General features: G+C 40.3%; 1 long non-coding RNA gene across 1 annotated transcript in view; it reads right to left on the bottom strand.

Annotated features, from left to right (window-relative positions):
* The window catches only part of LOC138930147 (uncharacterized), a 30,274-nt gene that overhangs the window by 2,192 nt on the left and 14,200 nt on the right, over positions 1-13,882 (bottom strand). Inside the window, exons 2-3 of the long non-coding RNA XR_011446102.1 lie at positions 3,530-3,717; positions 3,236-3,424 (exon numbers count right to left, since the gene is read on the bottom strand). This is a non-coding gene — a long non-coding RNA (uncharacterized lncRNA). The remainder of the gene's footprint in view (positions 1-3,235; positions 3,425-3,529; positions 3,718-13,882) is intronic.

Below are 13,882 nucleotides of genomic sequence, written 5' to 3'. Positions count from 1 at the left end.
TATAAGGCATGCATTATTAATTAAATGACAACGTTATTATAGCCAGTAATTGAATTACCCCATAGCTCCTGCCTGCAGTAATTAACATCTATCAAAATAAAAGAGGAGGAGTTGTGTTGCCCTTATTACAAATGGTTTGGCTTCATGGGGCTTTGACCAAATCAGATAGAATCAAACTAACAGGTGATTGAATTAAGTGAAAGCCATCATCCTTGCATTGCCCTTATTTGTTTCCAGACATGAACGAATATCAAGAGTCAGCTTTAGAGTCCACTAATTTTTCCCTAAGAAACTTCTTCTTTGTAAGTGCAAACCCAGGAACAGGACTATGCTTTTAAACTGACAAATGGTGTTCTCATCAGACTATATTTAGGAGCTGTTCTACACCCAAGAAACTACTTAGAGATAAGTTAAGAATAACCAATTAAATCGAAAAATGATTCTGCAGCCACAGTACCGATTATGGGCATAACCAAGGAGCAGTTTGTATGCAAGAATACTTGTAATATCAGAATGGTGTCAGAGCCGGTCAATAGCTATCAATTTTGATTAGCGTAAAGCAAAACAGTAACACGAGGAAGTGCTGAGCAGGCCAAAATCTGAATCAAACGGAAGTTCTCTCATGAATAGGCAAACAGATGGTCTTCCAAACAAAGATGCGATTGTATATAGAAAAATCAGTTTAAAAAAAAATACAGACCACCCCCAAAATAAAAGAACTTTTCACCAAACCACATCCCTATCAGTATTCAGAGCCCCATGAACCACAAAAATGTAATGAACTCTGTATTTGTAACAATATGCATGACAGCTGTAGACTTCAGCAGAAACAGACTACTTTCCTTCTCTACCTGAATTCACAATGATGAAACCTGCCTTAACTGGAACCTTCCTCTCTTTAGACACTGTTTCCTCACTCCAGTGCACAATCACGCATGCCGCTGTAGCCATCGCTCACCGGTGAGCTAATGGCAGCTTAGCCGAACTTGTTCTAGCCTAGACTGCCTGGGATAGTTTAGGCTGTTGTGCTAGAAGAATGAGGACTAGTCCTATTTCCTCTCAAAAGTGTCCTGATTTGGAAGATAAATTAGGGGTCCTGTGGTGTCCACATCAAAGGATTCCAACATATATTTTCATTCTCTTCTGATATGACATAATAAAGAGTTCCAAACCTCAGTTAGCATTCCTGAACATTTCCGAATTTCCCTTCGGATGCTCACTATCTCAGATGCTAGAGCATGGTAGGCTTATGGAATAGATTCAGGGGAGAAGAAATGAATCAGGGAATGAAAGAATATCTCCTGGTCCTCATACAAATTTGAGATAATTTTACAAGTTTCTTGATGAGGTATTCCTTCCCTTAATATGTAAATGATGGTCTACTAGATTGAAGGCAGGGATAAGTAGTATGCCTTTATTCTGAACTCTCAGGTGGCTCAGTGGTAAAGAAACCGCCTGCTGATGCAGGAGAAGTAAGAGATGCAGTTTCGATCCCTGGATCAGGAATATCCCCTGGAGGAGGGCATGGCAACCCACTCCAGTATTCTTGCCTGGAGAATCTCATGGACAGATGAGCCTGACGGGCTCCAGTCCATGTAGTCACAAAGAGTCAGACACGACTGAAGCGACTTAGTATGCAAAAGCATTATTATGAAGCCAAGGAGCTTCCATGCTTAAAATTTCTTCAATAATAAAAGGGAGTTGTCGTTAAAGAAAAGTGAGTTTCACATGTACAAACAGCTCTTTAATTTCATCATAAATAATTTGAAAATCAAACTTAGTGACAACCTAGAGGGGTGGATAGGGTGGGCCGTGGGAGGGAGATTCAAGAGGGGGATGACATATGTGTCCTTATGGCTGATTCACGTTGTTATATGGCAGAAACCAACACAAACTTGTAAAGAAATTATCCTCCAATTAAAATAAAAATAAAGCTGCATAAATATCAAATAAGATCAGGTGGATGTAAGAACATTCTAGAAGTCAATAACCTCACTTTTTCCTCAGTGTAACAGTATTCTATCTGGCATTTATCTGTCTCAACAGGATCTTCTAAGCAATCATCCATCAAGATGATAAAGTATGGAAAGAGGCTGGCTACAAGAAGTAGTGGGCTCTTTGTACCTTGAGGCATACCAGAAGAAAATAAATAACCACCTCTCCTGAGTGCTATGGACATTCATCTTCTGAACCAGCTGATTTTTCAAGTTACTTTCCAGCCATACAAACTCTATGATTTGTTGGAACTTTGAAATCTTCTGTAGGCAATAGGCTAATACAAATGATATAGCATTAAGTACATTCAAGGAAAATGCGACCTTGCATAGACAAAAATTGGCAAATGTCCAAATTAGAAAAATTAAGCTCATGAGCTTAAACAATAAAATAATTTATCTCTAAAAAATAAATTATAGTTACTCACTGGAGAAAACTTGGAAGACACAGATACAACAAATAAGAAAAATCACTCACTTCCAACATGGTTAACATTTTGGTTTATGTCTTATGTACAACTGGATGACTAATGTATACACCCATGTGACTTCCACCAGAATCCAGAACTAGAATATTTGCACTTCCCCCCAGAAGCCTCCTTGTGGCTCCTTCTAATCAGTCCCACCCTCCATAGGCAAACACTGACCTGACTGCAATAACTGTAGAATAGTTTTGCCTGCAAACTGCATAGAAATGGAATCCCACAACAAAATGCTCTTGAGATCCATTCACACTGCTGCACAGATAAGCAGTTAACTTTTTAAAAATTGCTCAGCCATTTCCCACCATATATATACATAGTGGCATTCCGTTGTATACCCCATTTTGTTTTGTCTATTTCATATTGATAGCCAAGGGTAGGTAGAGTGTAGACTTGGTTGCAGAGGAGAGAACTGGAAAGTTCTCAAACCAGCCACAGAGATGAAAGCTATAGTCCTCACTCACTTTCCTCATAAAGGTTTTGGCAGGAAAAGAGATCAACCAGACTTGCAAAGAAGCCATTCCCAGAACTGATTATAAAATTCAAGCACATCCGAGTGGCACAAAGGATGATGCTCTGAGGCACCAGCAAGATTCCCTGTAAGGACTGAAGCACTCATTTCACCAACGGCCAGAAGTCCTAGTGGCTGATGACCCTCTTCTGAAGAATGCTGACCTACCAAGGTTCTAGTCCCTCCCTGGAAGAAGCCAGCAGCCAGTGAGTGGTCAGAATGAGGTACAAAAGCCAGGCCTCCTTTACCTCAAGGCAGGGTAGTTCTAAAGGGCTCTCTCTCCATTGCAAGATTCCCTGACTGGTCGATTGAAGCAAACTTTTCCCTCTGCTTATTCACTCTTCTTTCAGCACTCACGGGTCTTGCTCCTTTGAGCTCTCTCCCATCAAGCTTCTGCAAGCACATGTCACAGTCTCAGAACCGCTTCCTTGTGGAATCTGAATCACAACGAGCAAGTTTTCAAGTGAGGTAAAGTCTTCCAATTTTGTTCTTCTTTTTCAAGATTGTTTTTATAATTCTAGGTCTGTTGCATTAACATGTACCTTTTAGAATGGGGTTATCTATTTCTACCAAAAAGCCTTCTGGCATTTGGATTGGGATGGTGTGGAGTCTGTGGATCAGTTTGGGGCTGAGGCTAATCTTTTTCCCATATGGATATCCAGCTGTTCCAGGAATTTTTTGAAAAGATTATCCTTGCCTTCATTGAATTACCTTGACATGATCATGTCATCTGCAAATAAAAACAATACAGTGTTAGATGTAAACTATTATATAGAGAATGGATAAACAACAAGGACCTACTGTATAGCACAGCAAACTATATCCAATACCCTGTGATAAACTATAGTGGAAAAAATATGAAAAAGAATGTATGTGTGTATACATGTGTGTGTGTGTGTGTGTGTGTGTCTGTGTCTGTGTATAAGAGAGTCACTTTGCTGTATGGCAGAAGTTAACACATATTATAGATCAACTATACTTCAGTAAAATAATTTTTTAAAAAATACAATGTGGAATAGAAGTTGTGAGAACAGATATACTTGCCTTCTTTCCAGTTTTTGGAAGAAGCATTTGCTCTTTCATCAGTGAATATGTTAGCTGTAGGTTCCCCTACCATGACCACCAAGTTGAAATACCATTTTTATTGAATACCTAATTCCCCTATATTCATGGGCCTGTTTCCAATGATCTGTCTTTTCCCACAATAGCATCACCATGTTTTCATCACTATAGTTTTATTGATCATTTTTATATCAGGTAGATCAAGTTTTTCTTTTTTTATTATTTTCTTGGTTATTCTCCACCCGTTTATTCTTCTAGATAACTTTTGAAGTGAAGTGAAGTGAAGTGAAGTCACTCAGTCGTGCCTGACTCTTTGTGATCCCATAGACTGTAGCCTACCAGGCTCCTCAGTCCATGGGATTTTCCAGGCAAGAATACTGGAATGGGTTGCCATTTCCTTCTCCAGGGGATCTTTCCGACCCAGGGATCGAACCCGGGTCTCCCGCGTTGTAGGCAGACGCTTTACCGTCTGAGCTTAGAATACTATTTATTTGTGCAATTTTTGTTGTTCCTGTTTTTTATTTCTTGCTGTGTTAGTCAAATGTTTTATTATTCCATTTTAATTCCTCTTTGACTTTTTATCTATAATTTTATTATTTTTATAGTTATTCTAAGCATTATTATATGCATCCTGAACTTATTAAAAACTATGTAGATTTAACATTATACCACTACACATAAAATAAAAGACTTTGTAACACTTGAATTCTATTAACCCCCCATTATTGTTTTCATATATATTATTAATGCCACAGAAAAATATCACTTTTGCTTTAAAAAGTAAGTTGTATTTTAAAGAAATTAAAATTAAAAACAAAAAGAGCCTTTGCATTTATGCAAATATTGATCGTTTCCAGTTTTCTTTATTATTTTGTATTTGAGGTAGCCTTTAATGACAGTGACACTCAAAACTCAGCCTCTGTGCACTGGCCCCAAATCAAATCTTGAAGACAGAGTTTTGGGAGAAGTAGGGAAGAATAGCTTTATTGCTTTACCAGGAAAAGGGGGACACAGTGGACTCCTGCCCTGGAAAACTGTATGTCCCAACCCAGGAGGATTTGATGAAGAGCTTTTATAGTAATTGTTCAGGAATGCGATTGGTAAGATTAGGGTATGTGCAGGGCCTTCCTTAATCTGGTCTTCCATAATCTGGTGGGCTCTCGATAAGATTCTTTGGTTCCTTTTATCTGGCCTCACGTGGTCTCTGAAATGAAGAATGCTACATCTTGCATTTGCTGGGAGTTTTCAGTCTGCGAGGGTTTCTCAGGTGGCCCTAGTGGTAAGGAACCTGCCTGCCAAGGCAGAATGCAGAAAATGTAAGAGACGCAGTTTCGATCCTTGTGTCGGGAAGATCCCCTGGAGAAGGACATGGCAACCCACTCCAGTATTGTTGCCTGGAGAATCCCATGGACAGAGGAGCCTGGTGGGCTACAGTCCATGGGGTCGCAGAGTCGGACACGACTGAGTGACTGAGCACATAGCACTTTAGCTTTACAGAAGAGCTCAAAGATACCCTCCTGTGTATACCAGGACTCTGCCCCAAGGCTTCTTGGCTGCTCCTCCCTTGTCTCTGCATCCCTTCCCTTCCCTGATTGACAACTGTTTGAATCTGCCCTTTGAAACTTGGAGAAGGTCTTGGAGGCTGGAGTCTGTTCCTTACTAATAACGAACGGGGCACCCACACCAGTGTTCTTGCCTGGAGAATCCCAGGGACAGTGGAGCCTGGTGGGCTGCCGACTATGGGGTCGCACAGAGTCGGACACGACTGAAGCGACTTAGCAGCAGCAGCAGCAGCAGCAGCTCACAGAAAGGCTTCCGTGCCCAGGAGCCTCACAGGTCTTGTTCAGTTTCACATTACCCTTGGGCCTAAAGAAATTCCTTTTTAATTTCCTGCACTGCCTGCCTGGAGCATATTCCTTCATCATTTGTTCTTCTCAAAATATATTTTTAATTTTTCCCTTTTATTTTTAAAAAACACTTTCTCTGGATATAGATTTGTGTTGTTTTTTTTTTAACTGAATATAGAATTCTAGTTGAATTTTTTTTTCTTTAGGCTCTTTAAAAATGTCATCCCATGATCTCTAGGTAGCTCTTGTATCTGATGAGAAATCAGACATAATTCATATCATTGCTTTCTGATGTGTCTCCCTCCCCCAGGCTGCTTTTAGGATTTTCTCTTTACCTTTGGTTCTCCTCGTTTTGACTGTAATGTGCCTAGATGTAGTTTTCTGTGTAGTTTCCCTTCTTAATGTCCACTGAGCCTCTTAGATCTATAAAGCAATGGTTTTCACCATTGGGAACTTTTCAGCCATTATTTCTTCAGACATTTTTTTTCCTGCTCCTTTCTCTCCAAACCTTCTCAGACACCAATTACACATATGTAAGATCACTTGATATTGGCCCACCCGTCATTGAAGGTGGCTCATTTTTTTTCAATCTTCTTTTCACCTTATTCTTCAATTTGGATACTTTCTATTGATTTCTCTTTAAAATACATTTATCCTTTATTCTGCCAATTCCAAGCTGCTGTTAAGCCCATCAGTGAATTTTTCACTTCTATTACTGTATTCTACAGTTTTAGAATTTCATTTGGTTCTTTAGGTTTTATTTCTCTGCTTTAGTTTCCCAGCTGCTCAATCATTATAATAATTTTTTATTGAAGTTCTTGGATGTGATTATAATAGCTCCTTCAAAGTTCCTGTCTGCAAATTTTCATCTGTTTCATCCACTGCTGCTTTTTCTGACCATAGGTCACACGTTTCTGCTTTTTTTCATATCTTATAATGTTTGTCATGTATTGGACATTGTAGATGACATGTGTTAGAGAATCTAGATTCTGTTATATCTGATGAAATAGTGTTGATTTTTGTCTTACCAGGTAGTTAAATTACTGACTGATAACCTAGAACTTCTGGAGGCTTGGTTTTACACTTTCATAGGAGTAGATCTGTTTTGATTAGTCCTTAGTCTTAGGATTAATTTCTTAGTCCTGTGACAGTTTTAACACCCTGGGAGCCACCTTTCTGGAGTTTCAGCAGAAATCCAATGTACTTGCCAAACCTATATACCTTGGCAGGACTCACACTCTAGACTGTCTCCCTGGTTATGAGCCGGAACTTAAATCTCTGACCACATTTTTGAGCTTTCCAGTTTTTGCCTTCCACCAGTATCCTTGGGTGCTCCCTCCTGATTCAGGAATCAGCCTAGGATGTCAGAGGAGATTGTACACACATTTGTATGAATATGAGAGATGCGGTTATAGGATTTAAGGAGAAATTACATGCAACCACCTCTGTGACTCCCTCCTTTCTAGAATTTTGCCACTCAAATTCCAGCCAGTCTTACATCTCCTAATTTGGTCTCCTGACAGCTCTAGCCAATATGAGGTCAGCTTTCTGTTTGAGTTTTAGCATAGACTAGAGATTGCCTTTCGAGGAAAATCTGTATAAACTTGGATCTTACCCAGTGCAGTTCCCTTGTTTCAAGAGTCAAACCCAATTTCTGTAGCCTTTTTGTCACTTTCTAGTATCCTCAAATAATTGCTTTGTTAATATTTTGTCAAATGTTTGCAGTTTATACATGTAGGAGGGTTAATCCAACCCAAGCTACTCTGTCATCAGTAAAACTGGAATGCCTCTAAATATACTGTTCGATAACTTGCTTTATTCACTTAACGATTTAGCTTGAACATTTTCATTTACAGTTAGAATTTTCTTCTACAATGTAGCTTTTCAGATTTAAGCATTTTTTTTTTCCAAACGAACCTCACTGCATTTGTGTCTGAACCATGGGAGATGCTAAAATATATAACTTTAGTTTCCTCATAAGATTATGATGCCAGTCTGGTTTGAGGCGTCATGGAGATGGTAAGAAAATATTAGTAATCTTTTGTGGAAATCCAGAATTTCACAAGCTATTCTGCTGAGAGTTCAAATAACTTGTTGGTGATTTCTCTCTTCTGACTGATGAACCAATCTTAGGGATATTAAAAAACTGTGACTTGGGCTCTAAATGGAAACCTCCTCCAAAAAAAGTAAATGTTCCTTGCACCTCTCAGATATTTTCCATTTCTCATCATGTGCTCTCTTTCCCCACCAGTATTTTCCTCATGGGAGCTCTAGGAAAAGGCGTAAGGAAGAAAAAAATTGACACTAATGGCAACCCTTTACCACACATCAGAGCCCACTGTTACTTTATATTTCAGACATGCTCCATGATTTACAAACACAGTAAAACAGAAGAGCTTGACAGGATGCACTGTCTGTGGGGAACTCTTCATACCTAATACTGACTTATGAAATCCTATCATTCAGAGACAAAGTGGGGTGCTTCTCTTAATACAGTTTTAGCAGCTCTCAGCACTTAGAGCAGATAAAAGTTTCAAGCATTAGTTATCAGCTCTGACAAGATTTATTTTCAGGTTCTATTTTTTAAATTCCAAAGTTTTTTAGGCAATTCCATCTCCTGAAAAAGAAAATATCTCTGTATAGTTTACGCCTGTGTTTATTATTCACCACAGAGAGTAAACTGCTGAAATGAACACTGCTTTTCCTGGATTATTATTCTGCTTTTGGGCTTTTAGAAGTGGAGCTGTAGTGGTCTTTACTCAGGCCACCAGAGCCCTTGCCTTCAAAATCTAAGCATACCGGAAAATACAAGATTCCCCAGGCCTCAAATCATTAAATACTGAGCATCAGAATCTATAAGCATCCTGCCGTGGTACTCTGTCTCTTGGATAGAAATACTGGTTAAAAATTCAGGTAATAAATGTGATGAATTATGCCATCCTACTCACACTAAGCTGTTCCTAAAAGAAGTATATATTTTGAGGGACAAAAGGCATGTTTGTCTTTATTTTGATCAACACACTTTCAGTTAGCCACATATGAGCACATGAACGCTAAGTTGTGTCCGACTCTTTGCGACTCCCTGGACTATAGCCTGCCAGGTTCCTTTGTCCGTGGGATTCTCCAGGCAAGAATACTGGAGTGGGTTGCCATGCCCTCCTCCAGGGAATCTTCCCGACCCAGGGATCGAACTCACATCTCTTATATCTCCTGCATTGGCCAGTGGGTTCTTTACCAGTAGCGCCACCTGGGGAGCTGAGGAATGGCTTGGACCAAACACATGACCACTTAGAGGTAAGACAGCTGAATTGAAGGTAAGGAGGTCATTTGGTTTGGTTTTGTTTATGGATGAATAAAACACTTTAATTTGAATCTTCAACTTTAAGTTACCCCTTTGTCCATGAGGAAAATCAGACATCTCTCTGCTGACCACTAAAGTGGCCTATACTCTGAATTTTCCACCTGCATTTCTTTTCCAGACCCTCCTCTGAGGCCTATGTTTTCATAGCCAAATCTTCCATCAGGGTATTTTCCCAAGTAAGGAGAGTTCTATCCCCAGGAGGAGTTCTGGCATCAGCTGACAAGAAATAGAGACAAGGGAACCAAGGCTTGAAGAAGTTTAGAAATTTGCCCCAAGTTAAGCAGGTAGTAAGTGACAGAATCAAGATTCATTCTCTAGGGGCTTCCTTGGTGGCTCAGTGGTAAAGGATCTGCCTGCCAATGCAGGAGACACAGGTTCGGTCTCTGGTCTTGGAAGATCCCGCATGCCACAGAGCCACTGAGCCCGTTGGCCACAACTACAACCGAGCCTGAGCTCTAGAGCCTGGGAGCCACAGCTGCTGAAGCCCGGGCGTCCTAGAGCCTGTGCTCTGCAACCAGAGCAGCCCACTCACTGCTGCTAGAGAATAGCCCCCAATCACCCCAACTGGAGACAAGCCTGTGCAGCAACCAAGACCCAGCACAGCCAAAAATAAAGGAGCAAATAAACTAAAATTTTAAAAAATGATTCATTCTCTAGAGTTGCACTGTTCCGTACAGAAGCCACTAGTCTCATGTTGCTACTTCAATTTAAATGGCACTTAATTAAAATTAAATAGAATTAAAATGTCAGTTCCTCACTCTCACTAGTCACATTTCAAGTACTCAAGAGCTCATGTGGCTGGTGGCTTTTGTACTGGACAGTCCAGATACAGAACAGTTCCATCGTCCCAGGAAGTTCTCTGGGACAGTGCTTCCTCAGATGCTATATATACTTCCCAGACTGCCATCTCTTGCACAGATGCCACCATTGGAGGTGGTCTCGGATCCATCTTTTGATGTTGGACTGCCATCTGCTGTGCCATTTAGAAATGAGAAGCAGCACAGTGCAGAGTTACAAGTATGGAGTCTTTGGGAAAAAAAAAATCAGCCTCGTTTCTCTGTCAAGTGTGTGCAAGGCGCCTCTCACTCTGCACAGGTGCCCACCTTTAGGTAAGGAAATTGCCAGACCACACTCTCCAGTGTTTCTGCTGGCCCTGGAAGACTGTTGAGACTGCCTGTCCTCCTTAAACAAGTTTTTCTTCATAATTAAGGCACTGGCCACTTTATGAACCTTACAGGTCTTTTGGACTTCCCAGGTGGCGCTAGTGGTAAAGAACCCGCCTGCCAATGCAGGAGACGTAAGGGACGTCAGTTCAGTCCCTGGGTCAGGAAGACCCTGCAGGAAGCCATATCAACTTACTCCGGTATTCTTGCCTGGAGAATCCCATGCACAGGGGAGCCTGGTGGGCTCCAGTCCAGGGAATTGCAAAGAGTCAGGTACGACTGAAGCAACTTAGCATGCACGCAGGTCCTTTAAGAGCAGATGCGTTTCCTGCTCCTACTACCCCCTTAAAAGATCAGGCACAGCAGTCTGAGAGGAGGAGCTATTAATGGTGTCACATTGATTAAAACATGCCTACTCCCTCCCTCTGTGACAGTCCACACTGGATTCTTTCTGCTTTCTCTCAACTCTTTTGAATTCTCTGATTGTTACCCAAACTGCCACCATTTCTCTCTTTGTGTGTGTGTCTTAATCAAGAGGGTGACATAATCAGATATGCCTTTTTAATTTTTTTTCACTTTTTAAAATGGAAATACACTCAATTTACAGTATCATGTTAGTTACAGGTGTCCAGCATAGTGATTCCATATTTTTATAGATATACCCCATCATACATGATGACAAAACAATGGCTAGGATTCCCTGTGCTATACAATATATCCATGTTACTTATCTATTTTGTATGTAGTAGTTGATATCTCTTAACCTTCAACCCCTAACTTGTCCCTCCCTATCTTTTCATTTGAAGCTTTGAGAGCAGGAGGGATGATTCATTGGAATTGAGTACCTTTAAACCAGTGGTTTTCAACTCCCCAGGGCCATCACCTGGGAGCTTGGAAAAACCCCAATGCGCAGGCCTTCTAAAAAGGGAAATTGGAATACAGCTGGCATCTAGAGAATCCTCAGAGAATCCCTATGCCAGTGAACACTATTCCATTCAGAATACAACTTTTCTGCCTCAAGGTCAGTCTTTCTCTCTAGCACCCAACCTGTTTTGTGATTAAGTCCATTGTCCCAGCATCTTGCCTTACACACAGGAGGTACTCAGTGAATGTTTGAATGTGAGTGACTAATATATAGAAGGATTCCTGTATTCATAATCTGACATGCAAAGATATTTTTAAAGGTCTACTTTTGACAGTCAAAAAAAGTCCCTTTTCTAACAATCAAATTAGTTCAATGTCATATCTTTGCATTAAAAAAGTGGTAAAGCAGAACTTAGGGAAATTATTTAAGTTAGCAGAAGATGGACCCTGCAAGCTGCCTAATTAATGCTTTGGGAATTAATGTCATTTCAATTTTAAATAAATTATCTGAAGTAAGTGCAAGAGCCCACTGAAACCACCTTCCACATATTTGGATGGATTTTGCTCTCAAATGCATATAAATTAACCAGAAGAGGAATGAAAATAAAAACAAATGTTACTTTTTTTTCAAGGGGATTTCCTTGAAGAACCCCTAGCAGTTTCAGAGTTCGGGCGGGAGGGGGGGGGGGGGCGGTCCCTGGTATTTATCAGAACTGCCTGTCCATGATTTTTCTCAGGCTTAACCATGGAAGTTTCAGGAGCTCAGAACTGCTAATGATTCAAAGATGCTCATCCAGGGACCTTGTAGAAAGAGGCCATGGTTATTGCCAAGGAGAGGGATCTTTCCTTCCTTCCTTTTGCTTATATTTCCTGTTTCTCATACAATAAAAATCTATTATTAGTTAATAATAAATTTACATCTACCAGCTTAATAGTGAATGTTGAGGGTTCTGTTTTTATTCAAGTGTAAATTAGGACTTTTCATTTCTATTGGAAGATGGCTTAGGTGGTCAAACCAATGCTCACTACTTGGTTGGAATCCATCTCTTTATCGGGAGCTTTCTGCAAGTTTAAACCTTTGATGATAAATATTAATCTATGATAGAACATTTTGTCCATCACACAAAATTTTCCAGTGGTGTATTCCTTTATTCATTCTTTGTAGATAAAGAAAGACTTCAAAATGGATCTTGAAAGTAGCTTAAGAAAATAATCCAAACATTGAAATTTGGTATGCCAGAAAATCTGTCTGTAATGGTAAAAAATTGGAAACAAATGTTCCCAGATAGAAGATGGTCTAGCAAATTATACTGTAGCAATTAAAAGAATATTTTGAAGCCATTTTAAATATTGATTATGAAAAATAACAATCTGGAAAATGCAAATCAAATAACATTTTTAACAAACAGTATATCATCAACACCACACTGATATGCCACTTCATACCCACTGCTGCTGCTGCTAAGTCACTTCAGTCGTGTCCGACTCTGTGCGACCCCATAGACGCCAGCCGACCAGGCTTCCCCGTCTCTGGGACTCTCCAGGCAAGAACACTGGAGTGAGTTGCCATTTCCTTCTCCAATGCATGAAAGTGAAAAGGGAAAGTGAAGTCGCTCAGTCATGTCCGACTCTAGCAACCCCATGGACTGCAGCCTACCAGGCTCCTCCGTCCATGGGATTTTCCAGGCAAAAGTACTGGAGTGGGGTGCCATTGCCTTCTCCTCATACCCACTAGAATGACTAAAATCAAAAAGACATGTAATAACAAGTATTAAAGAGATGAGAATACCAGACCATCTGACCTGTCTCCTGAGAAATCTGTATGCCGGTCAAGAAGCAACAGTTAGAACTGGACATGGAACAACAGACAGCTTCCAAATTGGGAAAGGAGTACGTCAAGGCTGTATATTGTCACCCTGCTTATTTAACTTATATGCAGAGTACATTATGCAAAATGCTGGACTGGATGAAGAACAAGCTGGAATCAAGATTGCCGGGAGAAATATCAATAACCTCAGATATGCTGATGACAGCACACTTACGGCAGAAAGCGAAGAAGAACTAAAGAGCCTCTTGATGAAAGTGAAAGAGGAGAGTGAAAAGTTGGCTTAAAACTCAAGATTCAGAAACTAAGATCATGGCATCTGGTCCCATCACTTCATGGCAACAATGGGGAAACAATTGAAACAGTGAGAGTCTTTATTTTGGGGGGCTCCAAAATCACTGCAGATGGTGACTGCAGCCATGAAATTAAAAGATGCTTGCTTTTTGGTAGAAAAGTTATGACCAACCTAGACAGCATATTAAAAAGCAGAGACATTACTTTGCCAACAAAGGTCCATCTAGTCAAAATTATGGTTATTCCAGTAGTCATGTATGGATGTGAGAGTTGGACTATAAAGAAAGCTGATTGCCGAAGAATTGATGCTTTTGAACTGTGGTGTTGGAGGAGACTCTTGAGAGTCCCTTGGACAGCAAGGAGATCCAACCAGTCTATCCTAAAGGAAATCAGTCCTGAATATTCATTGGAAGGACTGATGCTGAAGCTGAAGCTCCAATACTTTGGCCACCTGATGCAAAGAACTGACTCATTGGAAA

Source organism: Ovis canadensis, chromosome X (assembly GCF_042477335.2).
Source record: "Ovis canadensis isolate MfBH-ARS-UI-01 breed Bighorn chromosome X, ARS-UI_OviCan_v2, whole genome shotgun sequence".
In the NCBI taxonomy this organism is placed as follows: Eukaryota; Metazoa; Chordata; class Mammalia; order Artiodactyla; family Bovidae; genus Ovis; species Ovis canadensis.
This window is presented reverse-complemented; position numbering and strand designations above follow the sequence as displayed.